The sequence below is a fragment of the Pseudophryne corroboree genome, chromosome 4 (genome assembly GCF_028390025.1).
Source record: "Pseudophryne corroboree isolate aPseCor3 chromosome 4, aPseCor3.hap2, whole genome shotgun sequence".
Taxonomy (NCBI): domain Eukaryota; kingdom Metazoa; phylum Chordata; class Amphibia; order Anura; family Myobatrachidae; genus Pseudophryne; species Pseudophryne corroboree.
The window spans coordinates 500,094,127-500,107,433 of NC_086447.1; the positions used below are offsets into that span (position 1 = coordinate 500,094,127).

At 43.1% G+C, this 13,307-nt stretch overlaps 1 protein-coding gene across 2 annotated transcripts in view; it reads right to left on the reverse strand.

The window, feature by feature from the left end:
• The window catches only part of HS3ST5 (heparan sulfate-glucosamine 3-sulfotransferase 5), a 447,091-nt gene that overhangs the window by 368,885 nt on the left and 64,899 nt on the right, over positions 1–13,307 (reverse strand). The window contains exon 2 of one of the 2 annotated variants that reach the window (XM_063917163.1): positions 8,772–8,954. The exons of the other annotated variant lie outside the window; for it this stretch is intronic. The gene's annotated coding sequence lies outside the window, so the exon portion shown is untranslated. The remainder of the gene's footprint in view (positions 1–8,771; positions 8,955–13,307) is intronic. 2 annotated transcript variants of the gene reach the window in all.

Below are 13,307 nucleotides of genomic sequence, written 5' to 3' on the forward strand. Positions count from 1 at the left end.
TTGGTGTAACAAATGTATGTTTTAATCGCATGTTGGATATCCCGTATTCTTAATAGTAACACCTTAGCCAAGTAAAGAATGTGAGCACTACAGTACTTATTCAGAAAAGTAATATAGCCGTAAATGCAGTCAATTGAGAAGTTTAACTTAGTGCTTTAAATCTAGTTGACATAACAGTATGTATTCAAACTACTGTATATTACTATTAACTTTTTATATATATCGCAACCCGGGTTTCTCAGTGTTTTACAAAGTACGTAAGCAAAAACAGTGCAAACAAAATAAAAACAGGAAAAGAAAAAGATTTCCATTGCAAAACATTGCAGAACATGGTACACAGACTATATAAACATTGCTTCATATGCAGTCATAAAACTCCCAGAAGTAGGACGGGGCTTGAAACCAAATATTTGGTGCTATTGTGGGCACTGGGGGAGAGATGATGATACGTATAAGTAAAGGAGTTAAAAGCACATTAGGGAAGAGAACTTGCAATCTAAAGGAGCGGGCATCAATGTAATATTGGTGTCAGTGTTTTCCCCCTAGCTCTGTCTCAATATCCTGTGCTATAAACCTGAGTCCTGCATCGTGCTGGTTCACCGAGGATTTGCTCCCGGTCCATTTATGCAGGGACAATGGGGGTCATTCCGAGTTGTTCGCTCTGTATTTTTTTCTCGCAACGGAGCGATTAGTCGCTAATGCGCATGCGCAATGCCCGCAGTGCGACTGCGCCAAGTAAATTTGCTATGCAGTTAGGTATTTTACTCACGGCATTACGAGTTTTTTTTTTCGTTCTGGTGATCGTAATGTGATTGACAGGAAGTGGGTGTTTCTGGGCGGAAACAGGCCGTTTTATGGGTGTGTGCGAAAAAACGCTACTGTTTCTGGGAAAAACGCGGGAGTGGCTGGAGAAACGGAGGAGTGTCTGGGCGAACGCTGGGTGTGTTTGTGACGTCAAACCAGGAACGACAAGCACTGAACTGATCGCAGATGCCGAGTAAGTGTGGAGCTACTCAGAAACTGCTAAGAAGTGTCTATTCGCAATTTTGCTAATCTTTCGTTCGCAATTTTGATAAGCTAAGATTCACTCCCAGTTGGCGGCGGCTTAGCGTGTGCAAAGCTGCTAAAACAGCTTGCGAGCGAACAACTCGGAATGAGGGCCAATGTTTTAGGCACCCGGCTCTCTGCACTCGCACCTGCATTCACCTGCAATACAGGTAGCATGTGTAAAGGGCTGGGTGCTTCTAAACATGGTCCCGGCATAAACGGATCGAAAGTGAATCTCCGGTCAGCCAGTCCGAAGCTGACTGGATCAGGATACCAATAAGGGATTGTTAGCTTAAAAAAATGCGAATTGCAACCTTCACCGGACCTACTACGAATAACTGCAAAACCACCTTAACAACTTCCCAACTTTGTGGTAGATAGTAAGATGTATCAATTTTTGGATCGTATCCCAAAGTAAATTAAGTGCTGGTCTAGTATAGCAGTGGCACTGTCAATGTGTGTTTCGCTATTGAATGCTTTGTCAGTGTAAAAGTCACACTGACAATGGTTGCATCCATTATTGAATTTACTTTGAGGTTTTAGATGGTTTATTGTGATCAGCATAAACATTTTACATAGTATCTGAGGTTGAAAAAAGACAATTGTCCATCGAGTTCAACCTATTTGTGGTCTCCTATGCATGATGATTTGACTAAAATTTCTGACTGATGCTGCTGTCAGCCGTTGCATTTTATCCCTATTTATAGTAACTATAATGCATGACTATGCACCATACCCCTGGATATCCTTATCCATTAGGAATTTATCTAACCCATTCTTAAAGGTGTTGACAGATTCCGCCATTACAACTCCCTCGGGCAGGGAATTCCAAACACGTATTGTCCTTACCGTGAAAAAGCCTTTACGCCGTATTGTGCGGAATCTCCTCTCCTCTAACCTGAGCGAGTGTCCACGAGTCCTCTGTGTTGATCTAACCAATAACAGGTCCCGCGCAAGCTCTGTGTATTGTCCCCTTATATATTTGTAGCTGTTGATCATATCCCCTCTTAGTCTCCGCTTTTCCAATGTAAACATGCCTAGTCTTTCAAGCCTTTCCTTGTATTCCATCGTCTCCATGCCCTTAATTAGTTTGGTCGCCCTCCTCTGTACCTTTTCAAGCTCCAGGATATCCTTTCTGTAGTACGGTGCCCAGAATTGTACACAGTATTCAAGGTGTGGCCTCACTAGTGATTTATATAACGGGAGTATAAAACTCTCGTCCCTAGCATCAATACCCCGTTTTATGCATGCTAATATCTTATTAGCCTTCTTTGCTGCGGTCCTACTTTGGGTACTACTGCTTAGCTTGCTATCTATGAGGACACCCAAATCCTTTTCCAGTACAGAATCCCCTAATTTTACCCCATTTAGTAGGTAGGTGTAATTTTTGTTCTTGTTACCACAGTGCATTACCTTACACTTGTCTGTGTTGAAGCGCATTCTCCATTTGGCTGCCCATGCTTCTAATTTAACTAAGTCGTTCTGAAGAGACTCGGCATCCTCCTCTGTATTTATAGCCTTACACAATTTGGTATCATCTGCAAAAATTGACACCATGCTCTCTAGACCTTCTGTTAGGTCATTAATGAAAATATTGAACAATAGCGGTCCTAATACTGAGCCTTGCGGCACACCACTTAGCACTTCAGTCCAAGTTGAAAAAGATCCATTAACCACTACGCGCTGCTCCCTATTATCTAACCAGTTTTTGACCCAAGTGCATATTGTGCTTCCTAGCCCTGATTCTTGTAGCTTGTAGATAAGTCTCATGTGTGGTACAGTATCGAACGCTTTGGCAAAGTCTAAAAAGATTACATCCACGTCTTTACCCTGATCTAGGTTTGCGCTTACTGTTTCATAAAAGCCAAGTAAGTTGGTTTGACAGGATCTGTCCTTCATAAACCCATGTTGATACCTATTAATGACCTTATTGACTTCAAGGAACTTCTGAATACTATCTCTTAGAATACCTTCCAATACTTTCCCCACTATAGATGTAAGACTAACTGGTCTATAATTACCTGGTTCAGCTTTACTTCCCTTTTTGAATATAGGCACTACTTCCGCTATACGCCAGTCTTTGGGAACCATACCTGATATAACTGAATCCTTAAAGATCAAAGATAGCAGTTTTGCCAGTTCAGAGTGAAGCTCCATTAGAACCCTTGGGTGAATACCATCGGGCCCTGGTGATTTATTAATTATTTTCTACCATTAGGTTTGTTGAACTGTATGCATGCAACCTGTATTATATTTATATATGTATAGAATCTTTATGTTACTGTTTGATTTTGTTCTAGTGTGAGCCCTGTAGCTATTGTAGATTTTATTACAATAGCTTAGGTAGTTAGTATAAGGAAGGCAATAAGTGTTTACTACAGTTACACAGCATGGGGCTGTTGCAGAGTTAAACATAAGCACATTTACATGCATAAGGCATATGGTCTGAAAATGAGCGCATGCAAATACTATCACATGTATGCTGGTAAAACCACAGTGACAGAGCACAAATCAACAGATACAGTGAAACAAGTGTATTTATTATACCCAAACATAAACACTGTGGTAGGTTACCAACATAATAATATGTGCAGTGGACATGGCAGATGTATTAAGCCCGGAGAAGTGATAAAGCAGTGATAAGTACAAGGTGATAACGCACCAGCCAATCAGCTCCTATCTGTAAATTGACAGGTAGGAGCTGATTGGCTGGTGCATTATCACCTTCTACTTATCACTGCTTTATCACTTCTCCAGGCTTAATACATCTGCCCCATGGATCCTAATGACTTGAGGCCATGAAAGTTATCAAGTGACGGAAATGAAGATAACAATGTAATAAAAGGTTCTGAATATTCCAGCATATGCAATGTTGGGAGTGCCAGAAACTGCACCATTGCGGTCCAGTAACATATGTAAATATTACTAACAGGTCAGGACATGAAGGAAAATGAAATATTTACTATATTATATTTTGTTAGAAATAAAAAGAAAAAGACTAAAAGAAATTTTTTTTTTTTGAATACAGACTACTGGTCTATAACTGTTTCCGTCAAGTGGAACTATATAGGTAGCTTCATTTTTAGAATAGCCATACACACAGTGACCTTGGCCATTAGCTTCGTACTGTGCATGTGCTGATATCTCAATTGGCTATGTAATAGATTCTAACACCATACTGGTTGTGTAATTTGATATAATTGCTAAGATACTGGCTATATGTTCTCAGCAATGACCAAATTAGGTGAACACTGAGTGTTTGTCACCTTTAGGCAGTGGCTTTCAAAATGTCATCTTCTTTCTTATGACCATGGATAAAAAATGATCCCATTAGTTGCTAGAGATGGGAACACATACTGGTTCCTAGGTAAGGTCTACATTCATAACAAGATCTGCTGCTAATTTGTAGCTATATATCCTTTTCACATCTTTGATCTTTTCAGATGAAACACATCATATTTTGAAACAGACCTTACAATGTGCTTATTTAAAAATATATCCTCATATTCAGATAATTAGAAATAGACTCACCACCTTTTGTAGTCTTTTCTATTTTAAGGTGTTTAACTAACTAAACCTGGTATACTCGTATCTTCCATACTGCTGGTATTTACATGCTTTTTGCAATTTATAGTCACTTTCAGTATTTGTTGCTCATTTAATGGTCCATAAGTGCATTAAATAAAATGCAATATAGATTGAACTTCATTAACAAGCTTTGTATTTTAGACTGTATAACCCATCAAACAAGGCAAGATTAAGGGTCACATGGGCCTGAAGCTGTATACTGCGTAGGGCCTATTTTCAGGAGCACCTGCATGTTGAAAGGCGTGTGGAGCTGCACCCTGGATGTCATGGGTAGTGCCTCCCTCAAACCATGCTGATCTCTCTCTCTCCTCTTCCCTTACATGATACATGCACCACTATCTAGTCTGCACAGCATTTAAGGAATGGGAAGAGTGGGGAATATTTCCCAAATTCCTAGCTGAGCAGGACAGTTACACAAAATCTGAGCTATCATCATGGAAACAGAACAGTTAAGAAGTAAAGTGAAGTTATTTTACTTATGAATAATGAATGACCAAAACATTTTAGCAAAAAATATAGACAGGTGCCTATATATGAATGTGGCATTAATCAATTTTGTGATGAGTACATTACATTTATATCAACAATATAATCCACATTGCTTCTTTCAGCATAAACTACAGGGATGAACTGCAAGTAAAATAAAGCAATTATTATACATTTATACATAATACTTGGCCAAGCAATATTAATTGATACTATACAGAAAGTGTTCTTTTATTACCATACAACACATAGAGCATCCTAATAACCAATATACAATACAGAGAGCATTATTTTCATCACATTGTAATACAGGGAGCGTCTCATTGACCAATATACAACCCAGAGAACATTCTATGCAATTTTATACTATGCACAGAACATTCTAGGGATTTAAATATAATACAGAGTGCATTCTAGGGACTGCAATAAAATACAGAGCACATCATGTTGATAATGCAGAGAACATCCTAGTTGCAGACAATATAAAGTGTAGTATACAATGCAGAGAACATTCTAGTTACCACCATACAAAACAGAGTTCTAGGGACATATATACAATTCAGGGTTCATTCTAGTGCCCACTATAGAGTACATAGGGCATCCAAATTATTACAATGCAATGTAATGTAAAGAGTGTCCATGTGACAACCATATAATGCAGACAAGGGCAAAGCCACATAGTCAACTTATGCTCAGGCTGCACTTTATACAGGTTTCCTCTACCCTTTCCACCAGGGGATTGGCACTGAGGGTGGTATCCTATTAGCAACGGTACTTTACCGCCGCTAATAGGATCGCTGGAAGCTATTCTATTAGCCCCGATGTCTGCATCTTTTTCCTCCGATGCTGACACTTATCAGGAATTATGCTTAATACTCAAAGTATAACACGTAATAAGGACCTGCTGGAGTAGCAATAACACATGGGTTTGGGGACTTATCCCCAATCCCATGTGTTTTTGTGCGATCACGGCACAATCAAAATGGCCTCTAATTCGATACTGCAATACTGACCATCAGTTTAGATCAACTGAAAGTGCATTAGGGTCTAATAGGATAATGCCCACAGAATACACACCTAAGAATGGTTTACATATACACACAGTTACCTGCCCAAATGCTTTTTCTCTCTGTTTAAACCACACATTATTGACTCCCCAGTCCCTCCAGAAAAATAGACCAGTCTGTATGTCCATCATCCTCACTATGGTAGGTATACACGGAGGCCCAGTTACTCTCCATGTTCCCCTCCATGTTTCCCTAACCCTCCCAGGCACAACCAGGGAGGGTTAGGGAAAGGCTGTGGGGGAGGGAGAGAGTTAGAGTCAGGCTGCGGGTAGGGAGGGTTTGGTTTAGAGAGTTTAAGGATTAGAGGTAGTATACTTAACAATTAGGTGTTGTGATGCTGAGCTTGGTATTCTCTCTGCCGGCATCCCAAGCGACGGCATCCCAATACCATCCCCTTAACATATCTGTGTTCTCCTTTTAAAACAAATGTCCACAACATATATAACATGGCAATCACTAACTCTAATTGCCAATTAATCAACACTTGAACATGTACTATAACATAGCAGGTACTCATAGCTCACTCATAGATCAGAACCCTCTCGCATCTTATCTTCACTTTATCCCACATACAGTATGAAGATGAAGTATCGACACGCTTATGATACTCATAATCTAATACCTTTCCTCTTGGTCCTATACCATCACAAACCAGTAAAGCTCTGTCTACTGTGTTTATCCCAACCTTAACTAAAATCTGTAATCTCTCTCTACTGGTATCTTTCCATTACTGATGAAGCATGCAGTGATTCCACCCATTCTGAAAAAACACAATTATGACCTTCACTCTCTCTCTAACTACCGTCCCATCTCTCAGCTCCAAAACTACTTGAGAGCATTGCTTACACTTGCCTCATACACTTTCTTAACTTGCAAAACTTAGTGGACCCACTTCAGTCAAGCTTTCATTTCCAACACTCAACAGAAACAGCACTGACTAAAGTAGTGAATGATCTAGTCATTGCTAAGTCTAAAGGCCATTACTTACTACTTATTCTTCTAGATCTCTCTGCTGCTTTTGGCACTGCTGACCACACTCTTCTCATACAAACACTACAATCCCTAAGTCTTCAGAACACAGCCCTTTCTTGGTTCTCATCCTACAAATCTAAACATTCTTTCAGTGTTCGCTTCTTTGATTCCACCTCCTCTTCACTACCTCTATCAGTTGCAAAACAGCAAGGCTTAGTCTTAGGCCCTCTGCTTTTCTCAATCTATACCACATCTCTTTGCAAATTAATAAACTCTTTTGGATTTCAGTATAATCTGGATGTGAATGAAACTCAAATATACCAATAGTATACCTATACCCACCCCAGATTTGTCACCATTGGTACTGGTCTGCGTCAATGAATGCCTTTTTGATGTTTTATCTTGGATGCTCCCTGTCACCTCAAACTTAATATTTCCAAAACAGAATTAATTATATTTCTACCAGCCAATAGTAGTTACCAACCTGATATCTCTAGCACTGTTTATAACTTGACAATTAACCTTACACCACAATTTAGCTGCCTAGGTGTCATCCTTGACTCCGAACTGTCCTTTGCACCCCCAAATTCAATCTGTCTCTAAATCATGTTATATACATCTAAAATAAAATATCCCAAATATGACTATCTTACACAAGAAACTGCAAAAACTGTAATCCATGCTCTCATTATCTCCCGCATTGATTATGGAATAGTCTCCTTACTAGTCTTACCAAACAAAAGACTCTCACCACTACAATCCATTTGAATGCAGCTACGAGGATGATCTTTCTCGCTAGACATTCATCATCTGCTGATCCGCTCTGTCAGTCCCTCCATTGGTTACCTGTATTCTACCATATTCAATATAAAACACTCCTACTCATACAGTATATTGGGCTATTATGCAAACTACACCATCTCTTATCTCAAAATATATCACAACTCGACCACTCCACTCTGCATAAGATCTGCGTCTCTCATTCACATGCATCACTCACTCCCATTCACAATTGCAGGACTTCCTTGAGGCTGCTTCCACTCTGGGGAATGCCCTCCCACACAAAATAAGACTCTCCTCTAGTCTCCAAACCTTCAATTGTTCCCTGCAAACTCACCTCTTCAGGCAAGCGTATCAAATCACCCACATAACCTTCATAAATATTCATATCTAATTATACCACCTCTGCACAGTCCAGACATCCTCACATACGGTATGTTCTTTTTCTTCAATTTGACATCCTTCTGACCTCTGGTCAACATTGTTGTGTAACTATATCATATAGCCCAACAAGAAACTGCAATCTGACTGGACCAGTATTCAATAGATAGCAACTACCCTTGTGTATCAATGCCTGTTTCCCTATAGATTGTAAACTTGTGAGCAGGGTCTTCCTACCTTGGTCTGTCTGTTATTACCCACTTTTGTGTTATCACTGTTGTTCCAATTGCAAAGTGCAATGGAATATGCTGCGCTATATAAGAAACAGTTAAATAATAAATTCCTCAGAATTTCAATTCAAATAAGTATTAACATCAGGTATTAAATGCCACAGCAAACGGATTGGTAAATAATTTGAGCAGACAGAAATAGAGTTAAAAAGTCCATTACCTGGTTGGCTTTCCTGCCTCTGCTATTCCCTGTTATGCACAAGGTATGAGATAAATGGGAGCCAGCAGTGGAGCGAAGGAAGAACGTGGAAGGTATCAAGCAGAAGAAGGTTGTGGCCATCTGCCCTGATGCTCAAGGTAGTGCAGGGTATACACACCACTTATCTGTTGAGTGATACAGTCCCTAGAAGATGTGAGCAGAGAGGTTAGAGGGTGACTGGATGGCTTGAATCCACTTGTGTGTCACAGGCGGAGAGCAGGTTGGCTAGGTGACTTGTGTGCCTCACATGACCCGCGGCTTCAGACATACGCTTCATATAGCTTGGTCACAGTATTGCATATTGCGATAATATAATTAAAAATAAGAATTTACTTACCGATAATTCTATTTCTCGTAGTCCGTAGTGGATGCTGGGGACTCCGTCAGGACCATGGGGAATAGCGGCTCCGCAGGAGACAGGGCACAAAAATAAAGCTTTAGGATCAGGTGGTGTGTACTGGCTCCTCCCCCTATGACCCTCCTCCAAGCCTCAGTTAGGATACTGTGCCCGGACGAGCGTACACAATAAGGAAGGATATTGAACCCCGGGTAAGACTCATACCAGCCACACCAATCACACCGTATAACTTGTGATCTGAACCCAGTTAACAGTATGACAAACGTAGGAGCCTCTGAACAGACGGCTCACAACAAATAACAACCCGATTTTTTTGTAACAATAACTATGTACAAGTATTGCAGACAATCCGCACTTGGGATGGGCGCCCAGCATCCACTACGGACTACGAGAAATAGAATTATCGGTAAGTAAATTCTTATTTTCTCTAACGTCCTAAGTGGATGCTGGGGACTCCGTCAGGACCATGGGGATTATACCAAAGCTCCCAAACGGGCGGGAGAGTGCGGATGACTCTGCAGCACCGAATGAGAGAACTCAAGGTCCTCCTCAGCCAGGGTATCAAATTTGTAGAATTTTGCAAACGTGTTTGCCCCTGACCAAGTAGCAGCTCGGCAGAGTTGTAATGCCGAGACCCCCCGGGCAGCCGCCCAGGATGAGCCCACTTTCCTTGTGGAATGGGCCTTGAGAGATTTAGGTTGTGGCAAGCCTGCCACAGAATGTGCAAGTTGAATTGTGCTACAAATCCAACGAGCAATCGTCTGCTTAGAAGCAGGAGCACCCATCTTGTTGGGTGCATACAATATAAGCAGTGAGTCAGACTTTCTGACTCCCGCCGTTCTTGAAATATATATTTTCAATGCCCGGACCACGTCCAACAACTTGGAATCCTCCAACTCGTTAGTAGCCGCAGGCACCACAATAGGCTGGTTCAGGTGAAACGCTGACACCACCTTAGGCAGAAAATGAGGACGCGTCCGCAGTTCTGCCCTGTCCGTATGGAAAATCAGATATGGGCTCTTATATGATAAAGCCGCCAATTCTGATACTCTCCTGGCTGAAGCCAGGGCCAGTAGCATGGTTACTTTCCATGTGAGATACTTCAGCTCCACCGATTTGAGCGGCTCAAACCAATGGGATTTGAGAAAATCCAAGACTACATTAAGATCCCACGGTGCCACTGGGGGCACAACCGGGGGCTGTATATGTAGTACTCCTTTTACAAAAGTCTGGACTTCAGGAACTGAAGCCAATTCTTTCTGGAAGAAAATCGACAGGGCCGAAATTTGAACCTTAATGGACCCCAATTTGAGGCCCATAGATAATCCTGTTTGCAGGAAATGTAGGAATCGACCCAGTTGAAATTCCTCCGTGGGGGCCTTCCTGGCCTCACACCACGCAACATATTTTCTCCAAATGCGGTGATAATGTTGTGCAGTCACCTCCTTCCTGGCTTTTACCAGTGTAGGAATGACCTCTTCCGGAATGCCTTTTTCCTTTAGAATTCGGCGTTCAACCGCCATGCCGTCAAACGCAGCCGCGGTAAGTCTTGGAATAGACACGGTCCCTGCTGAAGCAGGTCCCGTCTTAGAGGTAGAGGCCACGGATCCTCCGTGAGCATCTCTTGAAGTTCCGGGTACCAAGTTCTTCTTGGCCAATCCGGAGCCACTAGTATCGTTCTTACTCCCTTCTGCCGTATAATTCTCAGTACTTTTGGTATGAGAGGCAGAGGAGGGAACACATACACTGACTGGAACACCCACGGTGTTACCAGAGCGTCCACAGCTATTGCCTGAGGATCTCTTGACCTGGCGCAATACCTGTCCAGTTTTTTGTTGAGGCGGGACGCCATCATATCCACCATTGGTTTTTCCCAACGGTTCACAATCATGTGGAAGACTTCTGGATGAAGTCCCCACTCTCCCGGGTGTAGATCGTGTCTGCTGAGGAAGTCTGCTTCCCAGTTATCCACTCCCGGAATGAATACTGCTGACAGTGCTATCACATGATCTTCCGCCCAGCGAAGAATCCTTGCAGCTTCTGCCATTGCTGTCCTGCTTCTTGTGCCGCCCTGTCTGTTTACGTGGGCGACTGCCGTGATGTTGTCCGACTGGATCAACACCGGCTGACCCTGAAGCAGGGGTTTTGCCAGACTTAGAGCATTGTAAATCGCTCTTAGCTCCAGTATATTTATGTGAAGAGACATCTCCAGGCTTGACCATACTCCCTGGAAGTTTCTTCCTTGTGTGACCGCTCCCCAGCCTCTCAGACTGGCATCCGTGGTCACCAGGACCCAGTCCAGTATGCCGAATCTGCGGCCCTCTAACAGATGAGCACTCTGCAACCACCACAGAAGAGACACCCTTGTCCGTGGCGATAAGGTTATCCGCTGATGCATCTGCAGATGCGATCCGGACCATTTGTCCAGCAGATCCCACTGAAAAGTTCGTGCGTGGAATCTGCCGAATGGAATCGCTTCGTAAGAAGCCACCATCTTTCCCAGGACTCTTGTGCATTGATGTACAGACACTGTCCCTGGTTTTAGGAGGTTCCTGACAAGTTCGGATAACTCCCTGGCTTTCTCCTCCGGAAGAAACACCTTTTTCTGAACCATGTCCAGAATCATTCCCAGGAACAGCAGACGTGTTGTCGGGGTCAACTGAGATTTTGGAAAATTCAGAATCCACCCGTGTTGTTGCAGCACTACTTGGGTTAGTGCTACTCCGTCCTCCAGCTGTTCTCTGGACCTTGCCCTTATCAGGAGATCGTCCAAGTAAGGGATAATTAATACGCCTCTTCTTCGCAGAAGAATCATCATTTCGGCCATTACCTTGGTAAAGACCCGAGGTGCCGTGGACAATCCAAACGGCAGCGTCTGAAACTGATAATGACAGTTTTGCACCACGAACCTGAGGTACCCTTGATGTGAAGGGCAAATTGGGACATGCAGGTAAGCATCCTTTATGTCCAGGGACACCATAAAGTCCCCTTCTTCCAGATTCGCTATCACTGCTCTGAGTGACTCCATCTTGAACTTGAATTTTTGTATGTACAGGTTCAAAGATTTCAGATTTAGAATAGGTCTTACCGAGCCGTCCGGCTTCGGTACCACAAATAGCGTGGAGTAATACCCCTTTCCCTGTTGTAGGAGGGGTACCTTGACTATCACCTGCTGAGCAAACAGCTTGTGAATGGCTTCCAATACCGTCGCCCTGTCTGAGGGAGACGTTGGCAAAGCAGACTTTAGGAACCGGCGAGGGGGAGACTTCTCGAATTCCAACCTGTAACCCTGAGATACTACCTGCAGAATCCAGGGGTCCACCTGTGAGCAAGCCCACTGTGCGCTGAAATTCTTGAGTCGACCCCCCACCGTTCCTGAGTCCGCTTGTAAGGCCCCAGCGTCATGCTGAGGGCTTTGCAGAACCCTGGGAGGGCTTCTGTTCCTGGGCAGGGGCTGCTTGCTGCCCTCTCTTACCCCTTCCTCTGCCCCTAGGCAGATATGACTGTCCTTTTGTCCGCTTGTTCTTATAGGACCGAAAGGACTGCGGCTGAAAAGACGGTGTCTTTTTCTGTTGGGAGGGGGTCTGAGGTAAAAAGGTGGATTTTCCGGCAGTTGCCGTGGCCACCAGATCCGATAGACCGACGCCAAATAATTCCTCCCCTTTATACGGCAATACTTCCATATGTCGTTTGGAATCCGCATCACCTGACCACTGTCGCGTCCATAAACTCCTTCTGGCAGATATGGACATCGCATTTACTCTCGATGCCAGAGTGCAAATATCTCTCTGCGCTTCTCGCATATAAAGGAAAGCATCCTTTAATTGCTCTATAGTCAATAAAATACTGTCCCTATCCAGGGTATCAATATTTTCAGTCAGGGAATCCAACCAGACGACCCCAGCACTGCACATCCAGGCTGAGGCGATGGCCGGTCGCAGTATAACACCAGTATGTGTGTATATACTTTTTAGGGTAGTTTCCAGTCTCCTATCTGCTGGATCCTTGAGGGCGGCCGTATCCGGAGACGGTAACGCCACTTGTTTTGATAAGCGTGTGAGCGCCTTATCCACCCTAGGGGGTGTTTCCCAGCGCGCCCTAACCTCTGGCGGGAAAGGGTATAATGCTAATAACTTTTT